We start from the raw sequence: 21,467 nt of genomic DNA, 5'->3' as shown, positions 1-21,467 counted from the left end.
ACTTAACACACTCTATGTTAGTACTTTGTAAGTAATACCATTTATTAAATAGTTTTTTATTTCATTATTAGCATTTGGGAAACACAGGAGAACACTGCATCGTGAATACGAATTAGCAACTTTTCCATGTAATTGTCGGTACTGGGATTCGGGGAATACATTTTACTGCACTATTGTGTTAAATGTTCCCGTGAATATGCATTCAAACGTGCTGTTTTGTGGCCTGCTTGCGACCGTATAATTAGTGGAATCTAATTTTCGGGAAATGTTCTCGAAAACGCAGAACGATGGTCATCATTGGTTTAATACAATTGAGGTATATTTGGACAGAGGCTCGTTTGATAGTAAAAGTATGAACTAATTCCTATGATTTTCCAAGAAAAATTTAATTTTGGTGATCATCAGCTCAAATGTGAAACTTTGACAGGAGCAAGTGCAAAGTGTATAGTGTACCCTGTCATATCGAGATCCTGGGAATTGTATATTTTTATCCATTGAAATACACATCAGTAACTTAGCCATAAAAAGATAAGAATAGCAAATTAAATATAACGAAACATATTTATTTATTGCCAAAATACTTTTACGAGAGATGTCAATTATTTCTATAGACAGAAATATTTTCAATAAAATAATTTCACTGAATCAATTCGTATAAAAACACTAACCATCACCATCTTTCTGGGAACCAAATTCAGTACATACTGAATTCTATCACATAAATAAGTTGGTACAATAGATCCTATTCCGGGAGCCTTCGAAAAAGATAAAGCACGTTATTTATTTTATAGCCAAAGCACTCGTAACATAGACGAGCGGTATCGAAGTTTACATATTGTCTCCCGAACGACCTGATATGAAATTTATTTCTAGCCCTAAACAATATTAGGGCACCTGATCTTGATAGAAACTCATAATAGCACCCCGATATTGAAAAGGTGATATAAAAGTGATGTAGTGTATATCGATTTTATATAGAGGTATAACTAGTGCTTTGTGAGTGTCTTCTTATTTGACCTTGCATTGGGAGTCAGAACTAAAAACTACGATGGAGTAAAATCACATTAAAAGAAAATTAATTTTTGGTTTTTATTTATTAAATGTTTATATACTTACCCATGTATTTTTCAGGCAATATTTTACACTAACTCTTCAACATTTTACTCCCCTACCGATTACAAAGAAGTGCAAAAATTCACAGCCGTTTGCAAACTTTTCAAACGCCGTTACTTTTTCATCAATTGCCTTCCTAATTACAGTTTCTTGGCTTAAGAAGACCATTACTGAGGTTTATGGTTCTATGCAGACCCAAATTCTAATCTTAACATACCAATCAATGGGAATGGAACAAAATAGAGATTTCTTTTAGGATAATGAAGGGACTTAAAAGGGTCCTGAGTCCATGTAGCGTAAGGTCTATTCAGATTATATCGTCTTTGTGGCTTGTAGGAACCTAGTTTCTTATCCTAATTCTATTGACACCATTTTTGTTCAATGATTTTTATTGGGTATACGTCAGGATTGTTATAAAATTCAAGCCTATTTATGTATCTTTTATGACGAAACTGACTTATGGATTCTCAGTTTCAAGAATACTCAAGACACTTTTTTGCTGATGAAATAAACTGGGTCATTTAGGCAGTCTAATGTATACTCGCTCTATGTTTCCTCCTCTGACCAAGAGGGGTTTTGTGTTAGTATTTTCACAGGGTAAGGTAAAACATATTAAATTATTCATCAGCCGCTACTTTTCTGTAAATAGTTAAGTGATTAGATTCGTACGTGACACGAGCCTTGCCTTACGTGTTAATAGACGAATACCTTCAGTCTAAAGGTGTCAATCGAATTTTATTGTACAAGGAAAGCGAAAACATGTAGTTAAGATAGTCTTAAGAGCACACTGCAAACTTTTCATCGGCCGATGGTCTGTTTAGGGCTCATAAATCAGTATGAAGATGAATGGTAGTACACACATTTCAATGATCAGATAATTAGCCGGTATGAAACCGACTGGAAACTTTGATTGGAATTAAGATTTTGGTACCCATTTGGTCAACCGTCGGTCGACTGTTTAGTCGCCCATGTGTGGGTACTCTAAAAGTGTCAATCGATTTTTATTGCACAAGGAAAGCGAATACAGGTAGTTAAGATAGTCTTAAGTGTGCTCAAATGGTTATGTGAGACCCCAGCGGTTTGTGGGGACTTTTTGAAGAGGGTAAACCTGAACACATCAATGGGATGATAAAAACATTAGCATTATCAGCTTTTTACGATAGCCACATGAAAGGAAGGATTTTTTATTCGGGTAAGTGTAAAATAAAAATAGATTTCTTAAATATGGGAGTGTAAACACATTGAACATCAATCAAGAAATCAATGGAATAGCGACAAAAGAAAAACAATGAAAATGTTGAAAATACATATGATGGGCAACAAACTGAAATGACACTTCAAACATCATTTATCTAAGCTGAAGATAGACTTTTAAGTAAGACTGAAAATTAAGTAACGTTTAAGTATTTCGAGGTATGTTACGTTTAGACTACGATAATTGTAAAAGTGCACTCTTCTATATATCGACACTGTATCTATATATCGACGCTGTATCCTATACAAAAGTATTAAAAACTAGCTTTATATCTATGATGATTTCAAACAAAGTAGGTACTAAGTTTATTTTAATTCAAACATATTATTCAGGAATAAATAGTTCAGTAAGTCCATTATATTATTTTCTCATCGGTAGTCAAAGGCAGTTTTTATGCCATTTAACTGGCTTCCAAGCACAACGGTACAGCAGTTTTTAATGGTTCAAAGGAGTTAATTTTCCTTTTGCAACAACTTCGGCCTTTAATAAAATATACCAGCTTTATGCAGAAAATGCTTAAAGTATTTAGCTTATTTTACTTATATTAAGCGTCAATAGAGTCAGGCTCTAAAATGGATTAGGATGAAAAGTGTTGAGATTCACATGCAATTAAGATATTTTAAATATGAACCGCATGCAAAAATTATTCATTTTAAAGCCACCCACCTCAACTTCAACGTTCATAGATCAATCTAATTTTGGTGAAAAACGCACGATTATCCGAGGAGCAGTTTTTGACTTTATCCATACTAATATTATAAAAAAGAAACTTTGTTTGTTTGTTTGGTTGTAATGGATAAACTCAAAAACTACTGGACCGATTTACCTATACTATCTGCGAGTAACATAGGCTATATTTTATCCCGGTTCGGGCAGTAGCTCCCACGGGACGCGGGTGAAACCGCGGGAAAACGGCTAGTCGTAAATAAACAGACAATGATATTGTATGCATAGTTGAACTTATACTATGGTTGAACTATCTAAATTCACTTTGACGTTTATATCTCAAAGCTTTGTAGGTACCGTACCTACGATGCTACGATCCAATTGTTCAATTGTCGACGTCCGTCTTCTATTTCAATACAGACAAATCTGACTACTTTGGAGTACAGTGAGCTACTTGACTACGGTAACTCTTCTCTGAAGGTCATATGGAACAAGCTGTTCACGTGGGATTGGTGTGTATACTTTAAGTCGAAGTTCTCACTGTACTTGAATGAGTACAGCTGTACCAGTGTACCCTAAGTGTCATTTATAGTACTCAGAAAGTTAAAGTAGGAAGTCAGAGTCAAAGTCAAATCATTTATTTCATTTATGTATTAGGAATCCTTGTTATTTTATTGTGTCCAAGACATCATCTGTCTAGCCATTTCCCAACTATTTAGTGGTCGTTTTCAGTCTAACCGGATGAAGCTGAGTACAAGTGCGTATACCTGACCTCCTCAACCTTGTTACAAGAGTAACCCAGTACTCCTTGGTAAGACTATATCAAGTCAAAACCTATTAAAAAAAAAAAAGATTATTTCCGATATTGTAAGCAAAGGAAAAAGTAACTAACATCTTAATCCAAACCTAATAATACACAATTCTGATTCGAGCCATAACTGGGTCATTTTCCAACACGGAAACCCAATTACTTGGAGTCTGACCTAAAGATTTAACCTCAGCTGTACCGAAGCGAAGCCGGGTAACTATTACCAGATCAATGAAGCGGCTGGTCTTTAATGGGATCTTAAATTTTACGAGCATCGAGCTTCCGAGGCTGGGGGAAAAAATCTTAAAGCCACTGATTAGAAGTGTTGTGTAGATGCTGTCTAGATAATGAGAGTGCGTTCTAGAGGATGCTTGTGGGCTTAATATGTTTAGCAAATAGAAATCGCTTCCCGCAACCGGATAAAAATAAATTATGTAATTTTGCTTAGGCCTTAAACTATCTGTATATACGTAAAAATCGGCGCTACTGTGCCGGCATTGGCATGAAAGCCCAAAAAACAGATAGATATAGTTAAAGTCAAATTTGTACATGATATCAGTAAGATTACCAAAAAGTTGTCCAGGTGCTAGATAAAAGACATCTTTGTAACTAAAATTACTACTCATAAGTTCCATAAATACCTTGCTAAATTAAAACTACAATAATCATCATAACCGTACATACAAATCAGTTAGGCAATCTTAAAATAACGATTGTACACTAAAGTATTTAGGTGCAATCTCAACACGGAAACAAGATTGCTTGCCTGCAGAGATGAAATCAAAATTTACTAAAATAAATAAAATACGGAACTCTGCAGCACGGTGCAAGTTTACAGCGAAACTCAAATAAGTCCGTCTGTAAATTCGTTTTATTGTGTTATCCTGAAACTAAAGAAATTGAGTTATAAAACAGCACAAAGATTTATTATGACGCCTTATGGCATTTCTCTTTTATATCTAGTTATAAAAATTGACCTAAATCCAACAGGCTTAATCCTTTTATTCTGAATAACTGATTTAGATTTAATGGCCCTGAAATATCTTTAAGTCTTGAGATAGCCGTAAAATAAATTATGGACAGAGGAAGAGTGTTCTTTATTTTGCTTATCTGCAATAACAGATTATGTGCTATTATTTGCCTTGAGAAAAATAAGACTGAGCTTTAAAAAGTAAACGTTTTCATTCTGGCTCATTTCAGTTATAAAACAGAACAAAGTAAAAATGTGTTCATGATGCCTTAAAAAAAATCGAGAAAAACAGGTTTTTTTAATGTAAATAATTCAACAATAAAAGTAACATTCGTGGACAGTTTCGGGTGAACTATTTTTTACAACTGACGGTATAAAAGGACTGAAAAAGGGTGCATCCAACATTTAGAAAACATAAAATCGCCACCCTTTAAACTGCCTCAAATTACAGCGACAACGTCTAGGATTTCGGACATAAGGAAGCGAATAAGTCTTGGAAAACGTCCCATGTCGTCCATAAGACGTTTCCTTGCGTATTTCACATAGCAGGACCCCATCCGTCTCACAATATGTTCCCGTAATGTTACGAGTTTCGTAATTTGATTCTGCTGAAATATTAACACAGAAAATTCGCTACAGAAGATAAATGGTGTTGGATGAGGGGAGGTCTAAACACATTTGTATCATTGTCACTGTTTCTCCTTAATAATCACGTAGCTATATTAAGCCTGCCTACCTGTTGAAGCACATTTTGTAACTACTGGCTGATTTATTCCGCGCCGCATTGTTTAAGATTAAATTTTCAATTAAGTTGAGCGCTCATAACATTTTAGCATTGTGTGTCGAGTGTAATGAGAACGGTTTGCTTGAGGTTTTAATTCAGTTTTCGGCTTAATGAAGTAGAACTTTGAATAATAAAGAACAAGTAGGTATTACTTAGAGACTCCAACGATTTTTTCTTCAATGAGTCAGGCATATAAAAGTGTGAATGTTAAAATCGTTGTCGGGTAGTCATGTGTGTATTCTTCAGTCAAATTTCTGTCTCATTTCTATCTAAGGTATGTGCACTTCTACGTATAAGTATATAATATCACGGCCATGGTTTTCTCTGCTGTTCACACGTCCACTATCCTATGGAAAAATAAATTAAATTGAAATTGCTTGTAAACAGTTTTCCGATGAAGGCTATATAATTTTTAGCTTTTATGCACGATACTTTATGTTGGAAAACAGTTGCTTACTTAGATAAAACATAGTTTTATTTTATTTCATGACTTTTCTTTAATACAATTTTCCTTGAGAAATGTCGATAAATTGAAGAGTAAATAACAAGCATAGCTTATCACAGAAAAGGAAATTATTTCACAATATTAGAACAATCTGTCTTGATTTAATGAGGAGAATCCTTGAAGGTAAAACAGACTCTTAATTATGATTCCACATTATATGCTTACAGACGATGATCTTCAAACATTAATTAATTTTCCTTTTGTGTGTGCTTAAGTACTGACGAAGTACCTTGTAATAATGAAAACTTGGAATGTTTCATACACATGTCGACGATGCGGTCGTATATAAAATTACTTTGTAAGATGATAATACCCATGTAAGTACCAATAAAAAGAAACACGTCCTCATATATTGTGATACATGCATAACGTTTTCCGAAGTAGGGCGAGGTCGGCTTCCAGTCTTAATAAATGAGGTTGCATATCGATATAGTATAAAGATATTTCTGAAGCAGCTTGGCCCTTATTTTACAGTAACAAGAAAGCAAAAAGTATGTATGTTCTAAAAAGTAAACTTGCCTTAAAAACATCCTTATAGACTCCGATCAAAAAACGCTGAACTGAATTAACAAAACCTTTTTCATACAAAAGGGGTATCGATTGAAAACATCTAATACCCTTCTTTGCTAAAAACAAGACTATTCCCAATACACTGTTTGCATTTCCACACGTGGCGTTTTTTTTTTCAGTGATACTGTTAAACGTTTTCTCCAGTCTTACAAAAACATTTTCGTGTGCAATCAAAATTGGACTTTGACGCTGTTGGCATAAGGTTGGGTTTTGAATGTTGGTGGGGCAAGATAAGGTTTTTTGAACTAAAGGAGGTATCAAAGGGGGTACGTTTAACAATAGGAGAGGCGTGTATTGAATGTCACATTTTGTATAGGTGACACAAGTTGCAAGAAAGTGGCTGAAAAGCTGTTGTATTATAAGGCTGCAGTCGTTCAAAGGGTGTGATCGAGTTTGTATACTCTAGGGTGATTTTGTGAAATAGAAACACAAATTGATTTTGCGTATCTTGTTTTTGATGTAGTGTGAAACGTTTGTTGGGGATTCGAATAAAGATGTTGTTGAGACAGAACGCTTGCATTTGTTATATGAAAGTAAAACAGTATTTTTGTAGAGCTTAGGTAATTAGGAGCGTAGGTAATGTGAGCATAGATCTTAAATCCATTGTGGTACTTGATAAATAAATATTGGAACGTATTAATCCAAAATATATACAATATTTTCCCCCAAACGATGCTAACTAATTAGCTAGAGTTTATTTTGTAATAAAGGTAGTAACGTCTGTTACAAATATCGAAAACCAATATCAAGGAAGACTGCCAACACCAACTTTTCAAGTTGTGCTATTATTAATTGTTATTCAGAATATAACAACGCTATCTGAAACAATATTTCAATTTCTCGGAATTATACAACCATAATAATTTTCAACTCTAAAATTAAAACTTAAACAATTATGTGCTAACTTGCGTAGGTAGAGACAGTCGGCAACAAAAGGATCTAAGCGAAAATAAACTGTATCAACATTTGGGAAATAATAACGTTTCAAGACATTTTTTTTTTTTTTTTTTTTAATTGGCAACACTGGTGGCCGGTTGTCAAAAATATGTGTCCTAGATTTTATTTTAAAATTAAATAGTTTTAGTGATTTAATTATTGTAAATGACCTTAGAATCAGTAAATTAAGTGATTAGATATATGGACAAATGTTTGTGAGTGATTTCGTTGCGAGACAACGATAGAAATCCATCGGAAAGAAACTGGCTGTCATCCCAACGGACGGATTTGAAAGTGTTCGAAACGAACATAAAACCCGGGGAGTATTTGCTTATTCTCTATTTATTAGATACCCAGTCCCCTCACTTAACAATTCTTTTCTATGCGCTTTACATATATTACTTACATATTAAATAACCACATCTTTTTCAAGCTGCGTCTAAATATGCCCCATCAATTATAAGTTTAAATGTCTTCTACATAACGAGATCAGCTGATTTGTGTGGTCATTGTAAGATCGTATTTCAAATCTTGAACCCTTCATTAACTTCTTATCAACAATTTATTACAAATTAAATTTTGTGAAGAAATACTTTAAAAATACTTCAATTTTCAAATGATACATTAGGAAAAAATATACCCTCAACAACTTTTTATTAATAATTTTGTTGTTGTTTTGTTGCTATACCTAATAGGTACATAATTTAGGTACTTAAAACTTGATCAAACAATACAGAATACTCTTTTCCTTTTAATTAGCTTTAGAATCTTCAACTCTGTATTAATGTTAATTATATTTCTCCAATCCTTTGTTTATAAACTTTACTTCTGACTTTCTTTTCTTTTTCTTCCTTCACTTAGCTGTCTCTTCTCACATTCCAGGGTGCCTCAGGGTTAGCTATTCATCATGGTTACCCGTAGAGCTGCATTTGAGGAAAAGTTGAGGGCTACGTTGAAAGAGTTGGAAACTAGCAAAAACCTGTGTAAACAGCTGCTACAAGAACGGGATGATAGCGAGGTAGAAGTTAAGGTTATTGTAGACAAGAACACTGAACTTAAGAACCAGTTGGCTGAATTACATATAGAACATATGGATTTACTCGACCAAAATCAACATCTAAATCAACTTGTGTCAAACATGCAAGAGTGCAGCGACACACATGAACTGGCATTAAGAAGGATCTCTGAGCTGGAACATGAGCTAAGCAGAGCCCACAACACCATCACTCAGTTGGAGTCTGCAAAGTCCAGTGAACGGTCTGCGAACACCTGCAGCCTGTATGATGAGCTTGTTGGTAGTGCGTCCGGTTCTTGTAATCAGCCAATGATAACAATTGACTTGACCAATGAGACTTTAGTACAGAATAAAATTACAAGTAATACACACAACAAAATTAAAAAATATTTAAAAATCAATAAGGTTGTCAAAAAACTTAAGAAAACTTTAAGAAAGTACACAGTTTTTAAATCGAATAACATATTAAGAAGAAAGAACATAAATTTAATTAAAGATTTAAATAATTGTGAACATCAATTGGACATTAGTAGGACAAGGTATGATAGTGACATCCAACGTTTACAAGCTGAACTTTGTATTAAAGAAAATACCATTAGGGACATTTTCCAAAAGTATGAAGATTCACAGCAGGACCTAACAAAGCGTTTGCAGGAGGCCTGTGAGCTGGTAGACTTAGTCATACAAAATGCAGAGAAGTATGACTTGCTTACAAATAACATCTCGTGTAACTGTTCATGCCTCCCAACATCTGAGGCCCACCGTGTAACACCCACACAAGTGCCACAGTGTGTGTCACCCTCACAGGAGCCCCAGTCTGTCACAACCCTGGCCACTCAATTTGAAGAATGTTCAGACAAGGTTACGAGTGTGAGTAATAGTAAAATAACATATATTTTTTCAGATAAGTTTGGTCAAGGCATTGGTAGTATTTTCAATCAGTGTTCGCAGCAATATGTTTTAAATCACTGTGTACCTGGTGCCAGTTTTAGTCACTTAGTTCAGAACATTAAGTTGACTAAGCTTATCCCAGGTTCAACTGTTATATTAATTTATGGTGATAGCTTGGCAGTAAGTAGAAAAGAGTTATTAGATTATGTAAATCTAATAATAAATTTAAATGACATTAAATTCATATTATGTGCTCTGCCATATTCTTATAACTTTTCCATTGATCAAAGTAGGCACATATTTGATTTGAACATGTTCCTTTATAATAGGACTTGTCAACTTGTTAATGCCATTCTTTATTTTGACATAAATGAGTATATTTTTGATTTTAAATTGACAGAGTACTCAATGTATTTACCAGCTAGGTGTAGGAGACATATTGCTAATATTTTAGCATATAGTATACAAACTGACACAGGTACGTCTGATGTATCTTCGGATATTGTTAGTAGTAATACTAACATAATTATTGATTCGCCCAGTAGTTTAAACTATTAGGCGCGACAAAGGATGGGCCGCATTTATTGAATGTTGTACATCAAAATATGCAGGGCTTGTCTGGCAAAGAATTAGAATTAAGTTTATTTTGGAAAACCATAATGTTCATGTTCTATGTTTAACTGAACATTGGTTAAAAGAACATCAAGTTTCATTTATTAATAATAGTAATTTCACTGTGCAAAGTGCGTTTGTAAGAAAGAATGCTATACGAGGCGGATCTTTGGTTTTGGTTTCAAATATGTTAAAATGTAAACAACGCCCTGATTTAGATAGTCTTTCTATCGAGCGCACCATTGAGCTGTCTTGCGTGGAACTTGAGCGTTATATTATTGTTTGCGTTTACCGGCCCCCCTTAGGTGACTTTAACAATTTCGAATCAATCATTGAAGATTTACTTAATAAATTAAAATCAAGCACCAAAGGTAAAATTATATGTGGAGATTTTAATGTTAACATTTTGGAGGATTCTCCTTTAACTATAAGACTATTAAACTTATTTAAGTCTTTTAACTTAGTAAATATATTCTGTGAACCAACCAGAATTACGGCCACTACTTCTACCTGTCTGGATAACATATTTAGTGACACTGAGGCCTCCAACAACTTAGTCATCAACCATCTTACGTCTGACCACTGTGGACAAAAAGTTAGTTTTCCCATGTTAGTTCACACTGAGCCACTTAAAATAGAATGCAGACCCTATTCAGTTAGTCGTTGTGTTAGATTTAAAAGTAATGTTACAAAAAATCTTGAACCTTCTATTCTTGCTAATGACGATCCTAACACCAATTATACATCTCTCTTGGTGTAATACAGAATGAGTTCAATTCTTCATTTAAGACCAAAACCTTAAATATTAAAGGTACCTCGGCCAAATTCAACCAATGGGCCACTCCAGGTATTTATATAAGTAGAGCGAGACTATATGAGTTATACGGTATGAAAACTTGTCAATTTGACGATAAGTTTGTAAACTATGTTAGACAATATTCCAAAATATTTAAAAAGGTCTGTAATTTTGCAAAATCAAAATTTTTAAGTGATTCTATTAAAAACTCCTCAAATAAAATCAAAACAACCTGGAGAATTATAAATAATGAAACTGGCAAGTCAGTGAACCAGAACAACAAGTTAGAGATTAAACTGGACGACAAACTTGTTAGTAATGCGGCTGATGTAGCCAAAGCTTTTAATGAGTTCTTTGCGGATATACCTGTAACCACGACTCGCTCCTTAAATTCATCTTCAACTGACGCTGAACAGCTTATGCGTGCTAGTGTGCCTCAATGTAATTCTTTGTTTAGTTTTGAGCACGTTACTCCAATGGATGTAATTAATGTTTTTAAAACTCTTAAATTAAAAAATACGGGTGATTTTTGGGACATTTCCATCAAACTATTAGGTAATATAATTGACGTCATTGCTCCTTACCTTGCTATAATATTCAACAAGTGCATTGACACTGGTGTTTTTCCTGACCTCATGAAACACAGCAAAGTCATACCTCTATTTAAATCAGGCAATAAGTCAGACATTAGTAATTTTAGACCTATTTCTATCTTGCCTGCCTTTAGTAAAATTTTCGAAAAGTTAATACTCAAGCAGTTACTACGATATTTCAATTTAAATAGCCTCCTTCATACAGAACAATATGGTTTTACCAAAGGTCGTTCTACCACAGATGCTGGTGTTGCACTTTTAAAACATATTTATAACGCATGGGAAAATTCTCAAAATGCTATTGGAGTCTTTTGCGACCTTTCCAAAGCTTTTGATTGCGTCCATCATGATACACTTTTACGCAAATTACGGTTTTACGGAGTCCAAAACGGAGCTCTCAGCATAATAGAATCGTATTTACAACATAGATTGCAATGTGTAGATGTAAATGGTTCTAAATCATCAGGCCTTCCAGTTCAGCTAGGCGTGCCACAAGGCTCTATATTAGGTCCATTCTTATTCTTAGTGTACATCAATGATCTGCCTTACCACCTCAATAATATCTGTGACGTTGTATTATTTGCAGATGATACGTCTCTCATTTTCAAAGTTGACAGAAATAGAGAGCAATTTGAAGAGGTAAACAGTGCACTCTCATTAGTTACGCACTGGTTTACCACAAACAATTTAGTACTTAATGCTAAAAAAACAAAATGCATTAAGTTCACTTTGCCTAATGTAAAAAACCTAGGTCCTAATGTTATCCTAAACAACGAGGTTCTTCAAACCGTTGCATCTACCGTGTTTCTGGGTATAACAGTAGATACAAAACTTCAATGGGGTTCACATATTTCTAGCCTCGCGGGAAGGCTTAGTTCTGCCGCCTACGCCGTTAGGAAAGTCAGACAGTTCACGGACGTCGACACAGCTCGATTGGTGTATTTCAGTAATTTTCACAGCGTTATGTCCTACGGTATTCTGTTGTGGGGCAAAGCCGCTGATATAGAGAATATATTTATTCTACAAAAACGTGCTATACGTGCGATATACCAATTAGGTACCAGAACTTCCCTCAGAGAGCTGTTTAAAGAAATTGGTATTCTTACTGTGGCATCACAATTCATCTTTGCCAATATACTGTATATTAGACAGAACTTACATTTATATACCAAAAAAAGTGAAGTCCATAGCATTAATACAAGAAATAAGCATAAACTGTGTGTACCCTTTCACCGGCTTCATAAAGTGCATGGTTCATTTCTGGGTCTAGGTATTCGTTTCTATAATAAACTTCCTCTGTCTTTATTAGAACAGCCGTTTAATAAATTCAAAGAACAAATTAAGGCTATTCTTATTCAAAAGGCATATTATACAATTAACGATTATTTGAATGACAAAAATAGTTGGTCGCCATGTTGAACGCAAGACAGCTATATTATAATTGTCTTTTTTTTTTGTGAATGACATCCTAATTTTACAATCAATTAATATTATTCATTTTTTTTTTACAATTTTATAATTTTATTATTGACATTACTTGGTTTTACATTATTGACAGGATACATTTACTGTATTTATTATATTTTATTTTAATCATCTATTTATATATATTTTTTTTTTTCCTTTGGATTATAGTAAATAAGGACCACTACTTAGCGATAATTGATCCTAATATTGAGTTGTGTAGCAGTGAGTACGTCATGCTCCCTTAGACGGCACTGCTTGCGGTAGCGTCGGCGGTCGGGTTGCCTCCCTCCCTCAAAGATGTGCGAGGGGGGCGATGGCTGATCCTCGCGTTATGCTCGTGAACGGGTGCTGCTTGTGGTGCCAGGTCGTCTTACTGACTATACTATAAGTAGTATTATATAATTTTGTAAACTCTTTTCTTATACTTCTTTTTTCTTTTTTTCTGGCTGAGCGGTCCAATTTACTAGATTCATTACTTACCTATGTATGTTGTACATGACATAAGGTTGCAATAGAATATCACATGAAGGTGGGCACTCCCTCATAAACTATTATAAATATTGGAGGCTATACAATTTTTTTTTTTCACATCATATTTATTCAATGCTTGAGTTAGACAAGTTACGTAGGGTGAGTGCTAGCTAGCATGTGGTCGATTTTATAAATCATTTTTAAATGTAATTTTATTTTATGACAATATTGCGTATTGCATACTGCAACATACTCACTGTACTTTGTTGAAAGGTTCTTTTAACCTACAGACAGACATGTGTTGCTGGGGAGTTTGTTGCGCCACTTCTTCTTCCCAGCAAAAACACATAGGAAGTGGTGAAGGGTGGGCGTTTTGGGGACTGTCTTATGTAATTTTTTTCTGACGTTCGAAAAGTGCTGTTTTGCAGCCAAGTTTGAATAAATAAGTTTTGATTTTTTTTTGATTTTTGATTTTTGATTTAACATCTATCCTGATTAAACTTAATTTAAATACCGCTTATTTTCCGATGAAAATAAAACATTTAAACAGTTTGAAAATAGAATGAAAAAAAAATTATTAAGGTGCGTTTGTGGGAATCGATTTTCATTCCATAATTTTCTTAAATAGGCTTTATTTATTTTATACAATGTACACACTATAATGATTCTTTTCCTATGTTTTTATCGTTGCTGAAATACGTCCATTGCTGGATAAATGCCTCCCCCAAGGTTCGCCAATTTGCTGCAACCCGCATCTTGGCTAGATAGTCCTTCCATCTAGTCGGTGGCCAGCCCACGCTGCGTTTCCCATGTGTCTTAAATTTTTATATATGTACAGACCAATTGTGAAACTATATGGTATCTGTTTATCGCGTCTTCACTAACAAAGATTTTATTTGCCTAGATTTGTTTGTTCAAATTCTTTTCTTAACACTTCTTTCATCAGTTGGATGAAATTGGTATAATTCGGTATTTTAATAACCCACGAAAGACTCAGCTTATTTTACAAACTATACAGTACCTTAAATTGAATCAACAATTAACATTAAAGCAAATTAAAGTAAAACTACGTAACCAAGGGTTTCTATTATGTGAGGAGTGACCGTGTTGATTTTGCATAATAAACTACTAACTAGAGTAACCAGTCTGTTTTAAACGAATTTAAGGGTGGTTTAAAATCTACGCGTGTTTCGCTCACAGGCGAAAATTAGGGCTTGTTTAATTCCTTGTTCACGCCGAGTAACTTTGTTTTAAATTAAACAAAGACATGTGTTACTGGCTGTACTTTAGGCTTCTTATACCTAGGCATAAACTCGTGTACAGTCTCAAAGGAATCACGTATGTAATTAACTTTTCATCATCTGCCTAGCCCTTTCTCAACTAAATATGTTGGGATGAGCTTCCAATTTAACCATATGTAGCTAAGTACCAGTGTTTTGCATAGAGCGACTGTCTATCTGACCTCCTCAACCTATTTACCGGAGCAACCCAACTCCCTTAAGACTGGTTGCCAGACTTACTGGCTTCTGAATACCCATAACGACCAAAGATGTTCTAATGACAGAAGTATGCCATTGCCAAGTAACATCATTAAAAAATTTCAATGAATATAAATTAATAATAGTGTGAATAAAAAAAAAAATTAAAAAAAGCGTGGGGTGCATGGTGTCAATAGTTATAAATATTTTATTGACAGATATGAGTACAGTGATTTTCATTTCGATAATATCTTAAAAAGCACCCCACGCTTTTTTAAATATTTTTTTTTTATTCACACTATTATTAATTTATATTCATTGAAATTTTTAACACTGTTTTCTTAATTTAAATTCATTAAAATTTATTTTCTAATTTTTAGTTCGTTTTTCTATAAAAAGCGTGTTTTTAGTTTTTTTAAACTATTATTTATTTTCTACTTTTTAGTTTGTTTTAAAACTACTATTTGTTTTGTAGAATTAAAATTCTCTTTAGTATACAAAAATTTGTCAATATTAGAGAAAACGGCTAAAGATAATTATTGGAAATAAAAATTAACATCGAGTCCTGCCTTATCGACTGTAGAGAAAAATTCTAGAAAATTTTAATTAATTTTCTTACCTTATCGACTATAGATGAAAATTATATAAATTAGCAAAAATCATATTTTGCAAATTGAGAACCCTAGAAGTCGGTGTCTAATGGATGTTACTAAGTTAATTTTGCCACCGACTTCTAGGCCGATGCACCTAAAAATAGTTTTTTTTTGCTTTTTAGTGTTTTGGGAAGTCGGTTTAATTTTTTTGTACAAAGGTTATTTATTTAAAGCTTTTCAGTGATACGAATAGTTGTCACTATCCATACAAGTGGGAAGTTCTCATCAATACAAAGAATATAAGTCCAAACGAGATATTTTACATATTCAGTTGCCGAGTTCCCTCGACTCTCTCTGGTCTCCATCATCAGGTCAGCTCCAAACCTTCACTGTTGCATAGGTCTTGTCAATACGAATAATTTAAGCCCAAACATGAGGTAGTTTACATATTCAGTTGTCGAGTTCCCTCGATTTTCTCTGGTCTCCATCATCAGGTCAGCTCCAAACCTTCACTGTTGCAAAGTTCTTGTCAATACAAATAATTTAAGCCCAAACACGAGGTAGTTTACATATTCAGTTGTCGAGTTCCCTCGACCCTCTCTGGTCTCCATCATCAGGTCAGCTCCAAATTTTCACAGTTGAATAGTGCTTTTAGGCGTACACCTGAGTGTCAAGTTTTTACTGAGTGTAACTTTTGAAGGTTGCCCTCGATTTCTCAGGGTTTCCATCATCAGATCCTGACCTGATGACTATGGGACCAACTGGCAGCTATTCCAAGTCGAACAAAAAAAGAATCACGTAAATCGGTCTATAAACCTAGGAGTAATCGATGTGTATGTGTAACCTCCTCCTTTTTGGGAAGTCGGTTAAAAATGGAATAATTTTATCAAATTAGTGTATTGTCATCGGTCCTCAATAAATCTACAAAGTTTGAACGAAATCTGGCCGTTTAAAGTGGGTCAAAATCGCGCCCAAGGAAGTCGGTTACAAACAAACATACAAACATACAAACATACAGGTGAAGCTAATAAAAAGCGTGTAAAAAGTAACTATTTTTAACTGAGGTATGTGTATGGAACTTGGTACTTATTCAGATCTCACTTCTTTTATAGGCGAAGCATTCCCATATTATCGAACTTGGCAGTCTTTCACATTTTTGTTTTGGGTGGGATTCACTTTTATATTCTAGTTAGTTAGTTACAGCCTATTTATCGTCCCACTGCTGGGCACAGGCCTCCTCTCACACGGAGAAGGATTGAGCATTAATCACCACGCTTGCTCAATGCGGGTTGGTGATTTCAGACTATATAGTCCAGACTTTTATATTCTGTTAAATTAAAATCATATCCATACCAATTTTAATAAAGCACCACATTTTCTCCTGATAGTAGGTACCCATACATCCTTTGCAATATCAAATCAGGATATTGATACGCACACAAACAAAAGAGCACCATGCGTAAAACTCATTGTATGACAATACACTCACACATACAAGCTATTGCGTATGTATTTTATCCGCATCGTCTAAACGACTGAACCGATTTGTACTAATGGGGTGTCATTGTGATCGGGATTGTGTTACAAGCATTATAGTTACGATAACTGCTTGAACCAATCGATTTTGTATGGCGATACCGATTTGTGTGAGTGGGTACATTGTATATTGAGTACATGAGTAATGTAGTATCGATGGATATGCCATTATTGATTTCGATTTTGATTTATTTCTTAGTCGAAAAATGAAATCCTGTTCTCGCATTCGAGTATTAATGGGATCGCCTGCTTTTGGTATAAGAGATAGACTTTTAAAACTATGATTACCTACATCATCACAAGTACATCCCAAAAAATCTTTTATTTAATTGTCGAATTCTTACTGAGCTATACCAGATTCATGGAATGGAGAACATGTTATTCAAGAACTGTTTCTTCAAGCATTTACTTGAAGCAACGAGTGAACAGCGTTTAGCACTCATGCTGCTCCTTAATACTGTCGGCAGACGCAGTTTACTTCTCAAACAACGTTCCCGATTCTCAAGTACTGTAGGGTATGTAAACTTTGATTTAGGCTTGCTTACTAATAAAAATAGCACATAAGCATGATTATATAGACGGAAATTCTTCTCGTTCGCTTCACCAAAATGCGAATTAAAAATACTTTAAATAACAATAATACATTTTAGCCTATTTCAGCAAAAAAAGAAAGGATTAAGTACTTAGCCACAGTACGGACATCTCATTAAAATACATCAATCATGTTTCAAGCTATAAAATTATAAACAATTGTGCCTATAATGAAAATACCAATACATCTTATCTATCTGAACGTACCCGTGGATAAATTAAGTTATTCCTGTCCCACATCCAAATATATCTAACAAGACCTTAACGAAAACAGTACACAACACAACAACACAAACAATAACAAACCTACATTTAATTCAATTCGCACCTCGCCACTTTCCCATAATCCTACGCCTGTTTAATATTCGGCCCATTCCGAGTGTAAATGGTAATGAGTTACCCAGTTTTAGCTAAATGGAGATTCAGTTTATACGATAGTAACTCCCGTAATCCACCGACTAGCTATTGAAAACGCGTTTAGTCGTCCACGAGACGCTTACGAGACGATCGATTTATGGATGTCGAGTAAATTAAAGGAGACTGTAGTCAGGTAAAGTGGGAAGATGGTGGAAAACTGTGTATTTAAGGCGTTATGGGGAGTTAGGTGGTTGTTGTATCGGGTAATTAGTTTGTCTTTCTTGTTAAGGATTCTTTAGTTCTTCTGATGGTACAAGGTGAATAAGGATGGTATAAGAGCGTTGATTGAGGGTTATTCCATTTCTTTATAGGATTATTTTCTATCAACATTTTTATAATTTACAGTCCAACATTCTGACTCTTGCATCCTATCGTCAATTACAATTAATCAGTAAATACATTTCAAGCCAACGATAAACACAGAACATACAGGTATCCAATTAAGAACCTGATGCTCAGCAGTAAAGGCAGAAATCGCGTACATTTACTTTAAAAGTAATTAAACACAATACATCAAATGCAACTGCACCTGCCGTGCACTGCACAATTTAACCGTGTAACTTCCCCATCACGACGCATCGCTAAAGCTTAAATCGCTTCACTTTCCGCTGTAAAGCGTAAAATAAATTAGTTGTGTACAAAATTTTTCCGCTAAAGGATTTTAATGAATTTTTAAAACGGTCCCGGGGCCCGTATCGCGCCGACAACTTTAATTAAAAATCCTAGAGGCGTAAAAACGGCGACGATTTCAAAATAACTGGTAGGAAAAGCGCGGAATGATTTCGTTTAGTTTTGTTTCGTACGAGCAGATGTTGTGGCCGTTCCGATACTGCACGTATTTCAAAAAGTTTAAAACCGATATCTGGCCATCGATTTTCTGTTTTGTGAGGGCGCTTAATTTTTACGAACCTTTGTTGTATTTTGTTAAAAATGAATATGGATACTATTCAGTATGCTGATGAGTCCACTGTGACGATGAAACAAAAAGCAAAAATATTAAAAAAACAAAAGCACTTTCCGCCATTAAAGGCCTTACACCATTTTATTCACACACTCTTTATTTTGTAGAAATTCACATTCACGAAATAGGCTTCAAAACTACCAAGTCTTCAACCCAATCCTTCAAACAGCCTTCAAAGTTCTATATGCTAGCACATCTCTCGAAAACATATCTGTCAACACGAGATCGCACTTCGCACGAGATCTGGAAACTTAAATACCCATTTCGATCAAACTCGAATCGAACGTAGCAATTCGAAAACTCGTCGAGACGTAATTTCACGATATTATGCCGCAAACGAACCGGGGAAACGAAAAATTGCACCTAATGTAAATGTAGACTACTCTTCAAGAATTCTCTTTGCTCTTAATGCACCTGTATTAGCCGAGATCACAGCATCCCTCCCCCTAGAATTATAGTGTTACGTTCATCTTAATTAGATGGGTTTATAGCCAGGATTAAGTGTCCCCTTTTAATCTTCAGATGAAAGCTGATGGAAACCTTTTTGCAAAACCCTGGAGAAACGCAATTACGTATCTATTAAGTATTAACTGGTTATGTGATGTATAATAGAAAGGGTTAAGCTATTTTATGACCTCTATCTTGATCTTCAATCTAACGTAGCTAGTACAGGGTAAGGAAGGGTTATTTAAATTGTTCCGTTAATTATTCATAGTGTTAAAGTAAAGAGGTCTGATTTCAAAGAGATTTTTATCAAGATTAACAATTTTTTGACGAGAACAAAAGTACGTTGAGACAGGAAGTTAGGGAGCGACTTGCAAATGGAAGGGAAATAGTGGAACGGAAATGACTTCATTCCGATTCCAAGAGTCTCGTGTTGTTTGTAGAATCGGCACCGATAGGTGTGCTTTAGAAGGAGCGGTTTAAAGGAAAAGTTTGTTTAAAAGACGTGTAAGTTTTTAGTAGATTGCATATGTTTTCTTGGTAATGTACTTACTAGAAGAGTACATACTATCTATAATAAGAGTGACATAGGTATATAAAAATTTATGAAACCTTGAATTTCAAGCTACATCTTTTTAATAACTTTCCTGTTAATAAATATATTTTCAATTTGTTTTGATGCGTTTTAGCAAACTATTTAATTTCTAGTAGTCAACGGTAATACACCTCTACATGTTGTGTATCTTATATTTGTGTTGTGTTGCGTTGTGTATCTTACATAAAACAACGGCTCGCAAGTTTACTAATAATAAATGTCTTCTTTATTTATACTGGTATCCCTTCTCGCAGACAATTAAGCAATAAATTGTGGCTAAAGGTATCGTTTAGGCACTTTACTACAAGACTGAAAGCCTTATCTTTACTGAAAGCTAGATATAGAGTTAGGGGAACTAAGGAATTATCTATCTAAGTTTATTAAACTTGAATGTTCACGATGGTTTTGTACCCTAATGTAGTCTAAATATAAATTCATGTATGTATGTTATCCTTATGGAGGTAATTCTTTCATTTCTCTGATAGAATATAGACATTGTAAGAAGTTTCAGAGTCTTTAGAACACAAAAAAAAACTAACAAACATATTTTTTTATAATATACTAGCTTTTGCCCGCGGCTTCGCTCCCGTCAACTGACTTCTCTACTTTACCCAATTTTTTTTTCATAAGAACCTTCTCCTGACAATAACAAACACTACAAAAAAGAATTAGCCAAATTGGTCTAGGCGTTGTTGAGTTATCCGCTTACCAACACATTTTGCGATTCATTTTTATATTATAGATAAGTAAACAATGCAGTAGGTACTAAGTTAAGAGAATACATAAACAATCTTCACTAATTAACTTAGCTAAATTATGAATATTAAATCAGCCTGTTTGCTTTGACCAAGGATTACCTCCGTCAGTTCTCCTGCATTTGAAGAAGTAATCCAATTTAACAAGGCTAATAATTTTGTATTCCTACTTACAACGTTGGCTTAAACAAACAGTACTTGTACAGTCAACTTCAGGTCAGTGGTAACAGTTATAGGAAAATCGTACTTATTACTACTGAGTTAAGGTGCATGACAGTTACCACTGATGTGCAGTCTAGCGTACAGGTAAGAGTATTCGCACACTAGACTAAAGACTAAACAATCGGCCGAAAGTTGATCCGATGATTGGCAATTGTTTTTAAAGAATATCTTGATTTCAAACAAAGCTTTCAGTTGTTTTGATACCGGCTAAATACCTGATCTTTGTAATGTGTGTACCATTCATATTTACACAAATTTATGAGCTCAAAGAACAACTAAAATATGTTGGGTTGTAACCTTGTTGGCACCACTTTTTTATATTTTTAGTTACCTATTAGTTATTTAGTTGCTATTTCATTATCTGTGTCCTTTCTTCCTTTACTTTTTAATTAGTTTTTTTCAATAAAATATTTTTTCTGTCCT

This window comes from Helicoverpa armigera, chromosome 11, assembly GCF_030705265.1.
Source record: "Helicoverpa armigera isolate CAAS_96S chromosome 11, ASM3070526v1, whole genome shotgun sequence".
Lineage (NCBI taxonomy): Eukaryota > Metazoa > Arthropoda > Insecta > Lepidoptera > Noctuidae > Helicoverpa > Helicoverpa armigera.
The sequence above is the reverse complement of the archived record's forward strand: the minus strand, read 5'-3'. Positions refer to the sequence as shown.